An 11,267-nucleotide genomic window follows, 5' to 3' on the forward strand; every position below is an offset into this window, starting at 1 on the left:
TTTTCTGAAGAAGTGTCCAGACCCGAAACATCAGCCTTCCTGCTCCTCTGATGCTGTTTGGCCTGCTGTGTTCCTCCAGCTCTGCACCTTGTTATCTCAGAATCTGGCATCGGCAGTTCGCACTATCTTTGAAATAAGATTGTGAGTTTGGGGCATTAGCACGGTGGCTCAGTGGTTAGCACTACTGTCTCACAGCACCAGAGGCCTGGATTCAATTCCACCCTCAGGCAACTGTCTGTGTGGAGTTTGCACATTCTCCCTGTGCCTGCGTAGGTTTCCTCTGGGTGCTCCGGTTTCCTCCCACAGTCCAAAGAGTGCAGGCTAGGTGGATTGGTCATGGAAAATTGCCCATAGTGTTCAGGGATTAGGTGGGTTACAGGGGAATGGGAATGGGTCTGGATGGGATGCTCTGAGCATCAGTATGGTCTTGTTGGGCTGAAGGGCCTGTTTCTACACTGTAGGGATTCTTTGATTCTAGATGGGGCCAATGAATGGGTTGGAATGAGGCAGCAGCTGTCGTGTTCCCCTTACCAGCAGAGGGCAGACTATCCTCATTGGTGGAAAGAACAAGCAAAGTCATGAATGTATATGAACAGTACAGTGATCTGTCATTTACAGACCCCTTTACTGAGAGACTGCAGTTTTTAGGGTGTGTCCCAGACAGCAAAATAAGCAGAGCCCCTCCCATGAAGAAAGAGCACGCATCCCTATTTGCCTTTTGCCACTTCAAGGTGTCCCAATGCAGTTCAAAAAAAAGTGCTTCACTGATTGTGAAGTGTCGACCCTTTCACAAAATCTAAAACTGAGCAGCTATTTTATGGGCGCAAAGATTCCACCAGCAGCAGTGAGATAATGACCAATTTCTCCACCGAAGGATAAAAGTTGGAGCAGGCAGGTGGGACTAGTTTAGTTTGGGATTATGGTCAGCATGGACTGGTTGGACCGAAGGGTCTGTTTCCGTGCTGTATGACTCTATGTTGGCACAAACACAGGATCTGATTTGATTTGATTTATTATCATCACATGTACTGTGATACAGTGAGAAGTATTGATTTATGTGTCATCCAGGCAAATCATACTGTACACAAGTACATCAGGGTCATAGAACTGAATGCAGAACATAGTGTTACAGCTGCAGAGAAAGATCACCTCTGACAAATGAGAGATCTGTTCATAAGTCTGATAACAGTGGGGAAGAAGCTGTTCTTAAAAGTTTTCAAACTTTTAGATCTTCTGTTCGATGGAAGAGGGTGGAAGAGCATATAACCGGGGTGGGAGGGGTCTTTGATTATCTTGGCTGCTTTCCTGAGGCAGTGGGAAGTCCATGGATGGTAGCTCCATGAGCAATTCTATCAGCGTCATATCAGGCTCAAAATGTTAGCTGTGTTTCTGTCTCCACAGAGGCTGCCAGACTTGCTGAGTTTCTCCAGCACTCTGTGTTTGTCTCAGAGTTCCAGCATCCAGGCTATTTTCCTCGGAGTAACTGCAACTATACAAAGTGCTAGTGAGACCACATCTGGAGTATTGCGATCAGTTCTGGTCCCCTTATTTGAGAAAAGAGATGGTTTTATTGGAGTCAGTTCAGAGGAGGTTCACTTGGATGATCCCCAGTACGGAGAGATTGTCATATGAGCAAAAGCTAAACAGGTTGGGACCAGTTAGCCTGACCTCGGTTGCTGGTAATATTTTAGAGTCCATTATTAAGGGTGAGATCACAGAGTACTTGGAAGTGCACAGTAAAATAGGGCTGAGTCAGAACAGCTTCATCAAGGAGAGGTCATGCCTGACAAATCTTTTAGAATTCTTTGAGGAGGCAATGAGCAAGTTAGACAAAGGAGAGCCAGTGGGTGTGATCTATTTGGATTTCCAGAAGGCCTCTGACAAGGTGCCACCAGGAGGCTGCTAAATAAGATAAGAGCCCATGGTGTTAGGGTCAAGGTACTGGCATGAATAGAGGATTGGCTAAGTGGCAGAAGGCTGAAGTGGGATGAAGGGATCTTTTTAAGTACAGCAGCCAGTGAGTAGTGGAGTCCCACAAGGGTCAATGTTGGGACCACAACTATTCACTTTATACATTAATGATTTGGATATAGGAACTGAGGGCATTGTTACTAAGTTTGCAGATGACACAAAGATAGGTGGAGGGACAGGTAGTGTTGAGGAAATGGGGAGGCTACAGAAAGACTTGGACAGGCTGGGACAGTGGGCAAAGAAATGGCAGATGGAGTACAATGTGGGGAAGTGTGAGGTTAGGAAGCTTTGGTAGGAAGAATAGAGGCATGGACCAATTTCTAAATGGGGAATGGCTTTGGAAATCTGAAGCACAAAGGGACTTGGGAATCCCAGTTCAAGATTCTTTTAAGGTTAACATGCAGGTTCAGTTCACAGTTAGGAAGGCAAATGCAATGTTAGTATTCATTTCAAGAGGGCTAGAAAACAAGAGCGGAGATGTACTGCTGAGACTGTTTAAGGCTCTGGTCAGACTGCATTTGGAATATTGTGAGCAGTTTTGGGCCTGTATTGAAGGAAGGATGTGCTGCTGTTGGAGGGGATCCAGAGGAGGTTTACAAGAATGAATCTCCAGGGATGAAGGCCTTGTCACATAAGGAGTGGTTGAGGACTCCGAGTCTGAACTTGATGGAGTTTAGAAGAATGGGGAGTGGTCTGACTGAAACTTACAGAATACTGAGAGGCCTGGGTCGAGTGGACATGGAGAAGATGTTTCCACGAGTAGACCAGACACGGACCTGAGGGCACAGTCTCAGAGTGAAGGAATGACCTTTTAGAACTGAAACGAGGAGGAATTTCTTCACTGTGAGGCTGTTGACTCTGTGGAACTCTTTGCCACAAAGAGCTGTGGGGGGGGGGGCAGACTCTTTGTGTATATTTAAGGCTGAGATCAGTAGATTCTTATTGGAAGGGGAATTGAGGGTTATGGGATAAAGGCAGGAAAATGGACACGAGGAGTGTCAAATCAGTCATGATCCTATTGAATGGCAGAGCAGTCTCAAGGGGCTGAATGGCCTACTTATTTCTTATGGCTTTATGGTCTCCCTTTTATTTGAGTGGGAACTTTGGCCCAGGACATCAGGCCCAGGACACGTTTTCAATTTAGTGTCTCAACAAGGATAACCTCCCTCAATACTTTGAATTTTACACGTAAACTCTCCTGAAGGGGGTCTTGAACCCATGACCTTCTGACACCGGGACAAGACTGCCACCAAATGAGCCAGTTCTGACACCATTTAAAAACAAATGCCTCAAAATTGGCTCTCAAAGACTCTTACACCAGTAATCTAAATATTGACGGAGCTAATTTTAGCCTGATTGATAAAACTGTTGTCAGTGAAGGAGAGGAGGGCATTGAGAGATCTGTAAGTCCCTGTGATGGGAATGTGACTGAATGTTTAACAAGTGTCAGTGTGTGATGACAGTCAGGGATCATCACAGACCAGTTAATCACTTCAGGAAAGTTCCGCAGGAAGGTGAACAGAAACACTGAACATTCCATTCACAAACATCTTTCCAAAGACCAGCCAATAACGTGTGTGTTCCTTTTCTTGACATTTTATATATATTTTTTAAATGAATTGGTTTTGACAGATCCAAAACTTCAAGCCAAGGACCACTGAAGAAATATGACCAGTGTAGGTTTAGAGTAGTTTTTGTCAGTGCAGACTTGATGGGCTGAAGGGTCTTTTCTGTACTGTATGATTCTGTGATTCTATGGCAATAACAGCTCAGTTTAACCTCTGTTGTTGGCAGCTTTTAGAAACAATTATTCAGGACAAGGTTAGGTAAATGCAGGTTACTTATGGAAGGCCATTATGTTATATATAAATCTTAGGGGCTACTCCTCAGGTACTGAAGCAGTCCATGTTCAAATGCAACGAGATCAGGACAGTATCCAGGCTTGGGCTGACAAGTGACAAGTAACATTCGCACCACACAAATACCAGGCTATGACCATCTCCAATAACAGATGATCTAACCGTTGCCATTTGACATTCAATAGTGTTGCCATCACTGAATCCCTCACTATCAATATCCTGGGTGTTACCATAGACCAGAAAATGATCTGGACTTGCCACATAAGCACAGTCTCTACAATAGACAGGCCAGAAGCTGGGAATACTGTGGTGAGTAACTCACCTCCTGACTCCCCAAAGCCTGTCCACCATCTACAAGGCACAAGGCAGGAGTGTGATGGAAAAATTCCCCACTTGCCTGGATGGGTGCAGCTCCAACAACACTCAAGAAGCTTGGCACCATCCAGGACAAAGCATCCCGCTTGATAGACACCACATTCACAAGCATCCACTCCCCCCACCACGGATGCTCAGTAGCAGCAGTGTGTACTATCTACAAGATGCACTGCAGAAATTCACCAAAGATCCTCAGACAGCACCTTCCAAACCCACGACCACTTCCATCTAGAAGGACAAGGGCAGCAGATACATGGGAACACGACCCCTGCAAGTTCCCCTCCGAGCCATTCACCATCCTGACTTGGAAATATATCGCTGTTCCTTCACTGTCACTGGGTCAGAATCCTGGAATTACCTCCCTAATAGCATTGTGGGTCAACCTACAGCAGGAGGAATGCAGCGGTTCAGGAATGGAGCTCACCTCCACCTTCTCAAGGAGCAACTAGGGCCGGGCAATAAATGCTGGCCCAGCCGGCGATGCCCACACCCCTTGTGTAACTAAAAAAAAACCAGATGTGCCCAGTATTTTTTTAATGGTAAGGGTTGGAAAGTGTAGATCTGCAGAGGGCCTTATGCGTCCTTGTCAATAAGTCACTGAACTCTAATGTGCACCTGCAGCAAGCTATTAGGAAGGTTAATGGAATGTTAGCCATCATAGAGTCATATAGCACGGAAACAGACCCTTCGGTCCAGCCTACAGTGCCTAACATTGTCCCAAACTAAACTAGTCCCATCTGCCTGCTCCTGGTCTATATACCCCCAAACCTTTCCTATTCATGGACTTATCTAAATGTCTTTTAAACATTGTAACTGTACCCCTATCTACCACATTCTCTGGCAGTTTGTTTCACATATGAAACACAATCTGTGCAAAAAAGTGGCTTTTTAAATTTTTCTCCTCTCACCTTAAAAATATGCCCCCTAGTTTTGAACTCCCTCACCCTAGGGAAAATACCCTTGTCATTCACCTTATCCATGCCTCTCATGATTTTATAAACCTTCATAAGGTCACTCACTCCATCCTACGCTCCTGTAGAAAAAGATCCCAGTCTTTCCTGTTTATTTTTATAACTCAAAACCTCCATTCTCGGCAACATCCTGGTAAATCTTTTTTGATCCCTCTCCAGAATTTGAGCACAGCAATAATGAAGTCTTGTTTCAATTGTATAGGAACTTGGTTAGACTGGAACTGAAGCACTGCGTGCAGATTTGATCTCCTTATCTTAGGAAAGATATTATCGCCATCGTGAGAACGCCATGACAGATCACCAGACTTGTTCCTAGGGTGGCCAGACTGCCCACTAAAACAAGATTAAGCCTGTATTCTCCTGAGTTTTGAAGAATAAGAGGTGAACTTATTGAGGCTTACAAAATACTTAAAGGATACATGGTGTAGATAGAGGTAAGATGTTTCCCCTTGTTTGGGAGTCTAGAATCAGAGGGTGCAATTTAAAAATAAGGAGGATTTCACTTAGGTCTGAGATGAGGAGAAATTATTTCACTCAGCAAAAACACAATGTGGAGCTGGAGGAACACAGCAGGGCCAGGCAGCATCAGAGGAACAGGAAAGCTGATGTTTTGGGTTGGGTCCCTTCTTCAGAAATCCCGACATGAAACGTCAGCTTTCCTGCTCCTCTGATGTTGCCTGGCCTGCTGTGTTCCTCCAGCTCCACACTGTGTTATCTCAGACTCCAGCATCGGCAGTTCTTACTATTTCACTCAGAGAGTTGTGAACCTTTGGAATGCTCTACCACAGATGGCTGTTGATACTGATGCTAGAGATGGTTAGGTTTCTGATCACCAGGACTGTACAGGGTTGTGAAGAAATGGGAGGTAAAAGGCATTGAAGTATTTGAATCCCTACAAGTGTGGAAGCAGGCCATTCAGCCCATCGATTCCACACCAACCCTCCAAAGAGCAGCTCACCCAGACCCACCCCGTCCCTGTAATCCTGCGTTTCCCATGGCCAACCCACCTAACCTGTACATTGCTGGACACTCTGGGCAATTTAGCATGGCCAATCCAGATAACCTGCACATCTTTGGACTGTGGGAGGAAACAAGAGCATCCAGAGGGAACCCATGCAGACATGGGGAGAATGTGTAAACCCCACGCAGAGAGTCACCCCTGACTGGAATCAAACCCGAGTCCTTGGCTGTGAGGCAGCAGAGCTGTACCACTGAGCCACCGTGCCACCCTTAACTGGATTGAATGGCTCGATGGGGTGAAGGACCTTCTCCAGTTCCTAACTTCCTGACCCTCTGCCCTGGGACTGGCCACAATGCAGCCACAGGACTGACTATAGCCCATTCCCTGGGCTGTAGGGGCACAGAGACCCTGCTAACAGCACCCCAAGCAAATCCCTTGGACTGGTACTGGAGGCTGTCCTTGACTTGCTGTGATGGAAGTGGGAGTCCCTGACTAGCAGGTACCGCTATGGTCTTGAGACTTGCTGCACACGCAGTGTGTTTGCTGCGGGCAGGCAGAGGAAGCTGTGAGATTGATGTGGTACACTGACACCTCCCCCCAACCCTGACTGAGGACCACCGACCACTAGGCCGAGCTGGTTGGGGAGTGTGACGGCACTAATTGGCACAGCAAGGCCAGGCAGGGATAAAACAAGTATGTAGCTAGGTGCCAACTGAGTGAGTGTTAAGAAAACAGGTAGATAGCCCAGAAATGCAGCCTTTTAATACATTTTTAAAAAAAATCAATTATCTATTCACTGATGATGCCTGTCCCTAGTTGCCCTCTAAGAAGGTGGTGAGGAGCTGCTTTCTTGAACTGCTGTGGTTCGTGTGCTATAGGTAGACCCACAATGCCCTTAGACATGGAACTTCAGGATTTGGACACAGCCTGGTCCAGTCCTTTAGTTGGATCCCCGTCTATTTGCCTAAAGTGTCCCTGGTTTCAAAGAAAGCAGTAGTGCATCCTATAATGCAACATGTGTTTCTGCAGCACCCTGGTACACAGCGTATTGAAAGTGGCATCACGGGTGGACACGGTAGTGAAGATGGCATTTGGTACACTTGCTTTCATTGGTCAGAGCATTGAGTATAGGAATTGGGACGTGACATTGCAGCTGTACAAGACATTGGTGAGGCCACTTTTGGAATACTGCATACAATTCTGGTCACCTTCCAACAGTGGAGTGTCATTAAACTTGAAAGGGTTCAGAAAAGATTTACAAGGATGTTGCAGGGACTGGAGGGTTTGAGCTATAGGCAGAGGCTGAATAGGCTGGGGCTATTTTTTCTGGAGCATCGGAGGGTGAGGGTTGACCTTATAGAGGTTTATAAAATCATGAGCGGCATGGATAGTGGAATAGCGAAGATCTTTGTCCCCAGGGTAGGGGAGTCCAAAAACAAAGGGCATAGGTTTACAGTGAGGGAGAAAGATTTAAAAGGGATCTGAGAGGCAACATTTTCACACAGAGGGTGGTGCATATGCAGAACGAGCTGCCAGAGTAAGGACTGGAGTCGGGTACAACATTTAAAAGACATTTGGACAGGTACATGGATAGGAAAGGTTTAGAGCGATATGGGCCAAACACAGGTAAATGGGGTCAGAGAAAGTAGGAACTGCAGATGCTGGAGAATCCGAGACAACAAGGTGCAGGGCTGGATGAACACAGCAGGCCAAGCAGCATCATAGGAGCAGAGAGGCTGACGTTTCGGGCCTAGACCCTTCATCAGAAAAGGGGGAGGGGAAGGGGGTTTTGAAATAAATAGGGAGAGAGTGGGAGGCGGATAGAAGAGGGATAGAGGAGAGGATAGGTGGAGAGGAAACAAACAGGTCGAAGAGGCGGGGATGGGGCCAGGAAAGGTGAGTGTAGGTAGGGAGTTAGGAAGGGGATAGGTCAGTCCAGGGAGGACGGACAGGTCAAGGGGGCGGGATGAGGTTGGTCGGTAGGAGATGGAGGTGCGGCTTGAGGTGGGAGGAGGGGATAGGTGGGAGGAAGAACAGGTTAGGGAGGCAGGGACGAGCTGGACTGGTTTTGGGATGCGGTAGGGGGAGGGGAGATTTTGAAACTTGTGAAATCCACATTGATACCATTGGGCTGCAGGGTTTCCAAGCGGAATATGAGTTGCTGTTCCTGCAACCTTCGGGTGGCATCGTTGTGGCACTGCAGGAGGCCCAGGATGGACATGTCGTCTGAGGAATGGGAGGGGGAGTTGAAACGGTTCGCGACTGGGAGGTGCAGTTGTTTATTGTGAACCGAGCATAGGTGTTCTGCAAAGCAGTCCCCGAGCCTCCGCTTGGTTTCCCCGATGTAGAGGAAGCCACACCGGGTACAGCGGATGCAATATACCTCCCACCTATCCCCTCCTCCCACCTCAAGCCGCACCTCCATCTCCTACCGACCAACCTCATCCCGCCCCCTTGACCTGTCCGTCCTCCCTGGACTGACCTATCCCCTTCCTAACTCCCCACCTACACTCACCTTTCCTGGCCCCATTCCCGCCTCTTCGACCTGTTTGTCTCCTCTCCACCTATCCTCTCCTCTATCCATCTTCTATCTGCCTCCCACTCTCTCCCTATTTATTTCAAAAGCCCCTTCCCCTCCCCCTTTTCTGATGAAGGGTCTAGGCCCGAAACGTCAGCCTCTCTGCTCCTATGATGCTGCTTGGCCTGCTGTGTTCATCCAGCCCTGCACCTTGTTGTCTCAGGTAAATGGGACTAGTTTAGTTTAGCAGATGTGGTTGCATGGATGCGTTAAGCCGAAGAGTCTGTTTCCTGTGCTGTATGACTCTATGTATCAGAGAGGGGCTAGTGTGGTTGTGAAGGATTGGCAATGCTGGGTGCCAGTATATGTAGATGAGGATGATGGCTGTCCTGAGATACATATTAGTTGTACACTACCCGGAGGTTGTCTGGAGCAAGTAATGATTGGAAAGTGTCGGGTATCTGCTCTCATTTCCATGTCAGGGTTTCCTGATGTCAAGCTTGTTGGCTGCGTTTGATAAAAGAAGAAGCTGAATATTAATGAGGTGAGATAGTAGGAACTGCCAATGCTGGAGAATCTCAGATAATCTGAGTTAATGAGGTGAGTTGGGCTGTTAACAAAGTGTTTAACAAGCAACAGGCCAAGTGCTGGAACATGGGAATAGAATAGTTAGGTGGTTGTTTCTGACTGGCACAGACATGATGGGCCAAAGGGCCTTTTTCTTAGCTGTAGACCACTATGACTCTACAACCTAATAACCCAAAATACCAAAGAACTACGGATGCTGGAAATCAGAAACAAAATCAGAAATTGCTGGAGAAACTCAGCAGCATCTGTGTAGAGATAGCAGAGTTAATATTTCGGGCCCAGTGACCCTTCCTCAGAATGTCAGATGGTGCCAGACCTGCTGAGTTTCTCCAACCATTTCTGACTGAATAATCCTCCTTAATTAGCAACTTGCCGCTGCCTATTGAGAGACTTACTACTGCACGTGGCAAAAGCACAAACAATGGAGCAGTGTGACTGAGCAATTAAGGTAATAAATTACTAATCTCTTGTGCGCTCTGCCACATGTCTATTCAAATCCCACTCACTTTGCTCTGTCTAGTAATAATCGATGCTGCATTCCTGCTTTGTATTCAGCCACCCCTTGAGGGGTTCTTGTGGTGCAGTGGTAATGATCATATCTTTGGGCCAGAAGGTTCAAGCCCCAGCTGCTCCAGACATGAGTCATAACACGTGTGAACAGGTTGGTCAATGATGTCTAAATGATGCGCAAAGCATCAAGGTAGAGCCACACAGCAGAGAACTTCGGCCCAACTTGTCCATCCCAACCAGATATCCTAAATTAACTTAGTCCCGTTTACCACTTTTTGGCCCATATCCCTCTAAACCCTTCCTATTCATGTACCTATCCTGATGCCTTTTAAATGTTGCAATTGTACCAGCCTCCACCACTTCCTCTGGCAGCTCATTCCACACACGCACCACCCTCTGCGTGAAAAAGTTTCGCCTTGGTCCCTTTTAACTCTTTCCCCCTCACCTTAAACCTATGCCCTCTAGTTTTGGAATCTCCCTACCCTGGGAAAAAGACCTTGTCTATTTACCGTATCCATGCCCCTCATGATTTTATAAACCTCTATAAGGTCACCCCTCAGCCTCTGACGTTCCAGAGAAAATAGCCCCAGCCTATTCATCTTCTCCCTATAGTTCAAAACCTCCAGTTCTGGCAACATCCTTGTCAATCTTTTCCGAACCCTTTCAAGTTAACAACATCTTTCCTATAGCAGGGAGACCAGAATTGTATGCAATATTCTAAAAGCAGCCTAACCAATGTCCTGTACAGCCCCAAATGACTGAAGAATGAAGGCAAGCGAACCAAACAACGTCATCACCAACCTACCTACCTGCAACTCCACATTCAAGGAACTAAGAACCTGCACTCCAAGATCTCTTCATTCAGCAACACTCCCCAGGACCTTACCATTAAGTGTATAAGTCCTGCCCTGATTTGCCTTACAAAAATACAACAACTCACACTTATCTAGATTAAACTCCATCTGCCACTCCTCGGCCCATTGACCCATCTGATCAAGGTAGTGTTGTACTCTGAGATAACTTTCTTTGCTGTCCACTATACCACCAATTTTGTTATCATTTGCAAACTTACTAACCGTGCCTCATATATTCGCATCCAAATCATTCATACAAATAGGCTGGGAGTTTTTTTCCCGGGAGCATAGGATATTGTTGGGTTAGGATTATAGAGGTTTATATAATCTTGAGGACCATACATAAGGTGAATTGCCAAGGTTTTTTCTCCAGGGTGGGGGAGTCCAAAACTAGAGGGCATAGGTTTAAGGTGAGAGGGGAAAGATTTAAAAGGGACCTAAGGGGAAACTTTTTCACGCAGAGGGCGGTGCGTGTATGAAATGAGCTGCGAGAGGAAGTGGTGGAGGCTGGTACAATTACAACATTTAAAAGACATTTGGATGGGGATATGGATAGAAATGGATATGGACCAAACTGACCCCACACAGTAGTGTCGATCTGCTCTCCCCAGGATCAGTGATACAGACACAGTGGGGTCAGTGATACAGACACAGTGGGGT

The sequence above is a fragment of the Rhincodon typus genome, chromosome 37 (assembly GCF_021869965.1).
Source record: "Rhincodon typus isolate 14 chromosome 37, sRhiTyp1.1, whole genome shotgun sequence".
Lineage (NCBI taxonomy): Eukaryota > Metazoa > Chordata > Chondrichthyes > Orectolobiformes > Rhincodontidae > Rhincodon > Rhincodon typus.